The sequence below is a fragment of the Stylophora pistillata genome, chromosome 2 (assembly GCF_964205215.1).
Source record: "Stylophora pistillata chromosome 2, jaStyPist1.2, whole genome shotgun sequence".
In the NCBI taxonomy this organism is placed as follows: Eukaryota; Metazoa; Cnidaria; class Anthozoa; order Scleractinia; family Pocilloporidae; genus Stylophora; species Stylophora pistillata.
In genome coordinates, this window is record NC_142520.1 from 5,160,482 (window position 1) to 5,162,863 (window position 2,382).

Consider the following 2,382-nt stretch of genomic DNA (forward strand, 5'->3'; position numbering starts at 1 on the left):
TTTTCAGAGGTATGTAATCTACCAATATTAATCAGGAATTCCGTAATCTCCGCTGTTTTTTACATAATTAAAAGATTAAGAAAAGTAGATGAAGACTGGTAGGCAATAACATCATGACCTCGCCATTTCTTGGGCAAAGCTTAAGAAAAAGTGATAGAAGAAAGAGTTATGGATTAAAACTGATTTTGTGATATGCAACATGCAAACACTCCTAAACCTCTGCGAGCAGTACAGGGAACAAATCGAGATCCATAGGAAACCGAATATCAACAAGACTGGCCAGAGATTTGTGAGTACTGCGTTATGCGATAAAATGAGGAAGTAAAAGTATCTAGCATCTCGTGACTGGAATAAATCGTAAATGACGAGTGATTTAAAAGCCTTTGCTTTAAATCAGTTGGGTAACTCCAACAATAGCTATGACATGAACCATTTTAATCCCAAAACTCTTTTTTCTATCTTAGAGACAAAAATCTCGCATAACATATACTGGAAAACGGCCAACGATTAGGAGCTTGCCTTTTGTTCGTTAAAAGGATCCAGCTTTATGAAAACATCACAATTCATTTCCTCTCCTTTCAAACAAGCGAGGTAAAAGATATTGAGGGTGACTCTAAAACTTCAGAAGTGGGGCAGATGAAGGGAGGAGGAGGGTGTGGGGGGAGGGGGTGGGGGGGTAGAAGTGTCCCTGTTCGTGTCCAGAGCAAAAACAAAATATAACCGAACTGGCATAGCTTAGTCAGGGCGACTACAATCGTGGCTAGCTCACCATGGTGATCTCCAGTAGTCGCAGTAAAGAAAGCGTCTAAAATTACTTCTAATACGTTTAAGTCTAAATAGTGACCCGTTGAAATAAAGTACTTCGAGTCTCTTTCACGGAGGTAGAATAAAGGTCAACTTCATTGGCCTATGAAGAAGTCTGCCATAGATACTTAAAAGTCATTATATGCATCATCTTAAAGCTTTGTCATTGTACTTTAATTCCTCCAATTCTCTACTTTGGCCCGCAATAAGCGGCACGTCCAGGTTTAAAAGAGTTTGGGCTATTTTGTCAAAAATGCAATGTCATGGCCCATTTAATGGCCTTTAAAAAGGTCTTGTATGATATATTTTGCATCTGTCGGCGGATTCTCGGTAGTTGCAGTCAGTGGCTCTTGGTCCAACAAGAAATGCTCCTACAAAACAATTATCATGGAGTAATAATCTTAGCAATAACTTTTGCTCTCCGTTTGTGACACTTTTTCATTTGTATTTTTCCTTAAGGTCAAATGTGAAGATTATCTTCGTGTGCACGAGAAAAAAATTAGACAGCACGCAAATTAGCAAATTAGTTAAGAGGATTTTACGTAAGCAAACAGGCTTTAGTAACAGCATAACTTTATAGCACGAAACTCGCAAACATTCCTCGAAGCACTACGTTGATCAGGCTTTACGTAGAATACAATGTCCGGAAAATTTTCAGAGGCATGTAATCTACCAATGTTAATGAGGAATTCCGAAAAATCCGCTGTTTTTTACATCATTAAAAGATTAAGAAAAGTAGATGAAGACTGGTAGGCAATAACATCATGACCTCGCCATTTCTTGGGCAAAGCTTAAGACAAAAGTGATAGAAGAAAGAATTATGGATTAAAACTGATTTTGTGATATGCAACATGCAAACACTCCTAAAACTCTGCGAGCAGTACAGGGAACAACTTAAGATCCATAGGAAATCGAATATCAACAAGACTGGCCAGAGAGGTTTGAGTACTGCGTTATGCGATAAAATGAGGGAGTAAAAGTATCTAGCATCTCGTGACTGGAATAAATCGCAAGGGAGTTAATAGCCTTTGCTTTAAATCAGTTGGGTAAGTCCATGACTTGAACCATCATAATCCTAAAATTATTTTTTTTTATCTTAGAGACACAAATCTCGCATAATATATAGCAGAAAACGTCCAATTACTAGGAGCTTACCTTTTGTTCGTTAAGAGGATCCCGCTTTATGAAAATATTGCAAATCATTTCCTCTCCTTTCTAACAAGTGAGGTAAAAGATATTGAGGGTGACTCTTAAACTTCAGAGGTGTGGTAGATGAAGGTGGGAGGGTGGGTGGGGGGAAGGAAGTAGAAGTGTCCATGTTCGTGTCCAGAGGAAAAAAAGTATATATAACCGAGCTGGCATAGATCAGTCAGGGCGACTGCAATCTTGGCTAGCTCACCATGGTGATCTCCAGTATCCGCAGTAAAGCAAGCGTCAGAAAGTAAATCTTCCGCCCTTGGAGTGAACTGAACTTAGAGACTTTTCTGATATTTTTTTTGCATGGGTCGAGTGGAAGATAACATCAGTGACAGCTGTCGCGTTATACGGCGCTGTCATCCTGAGCAATCTTCATCTTCC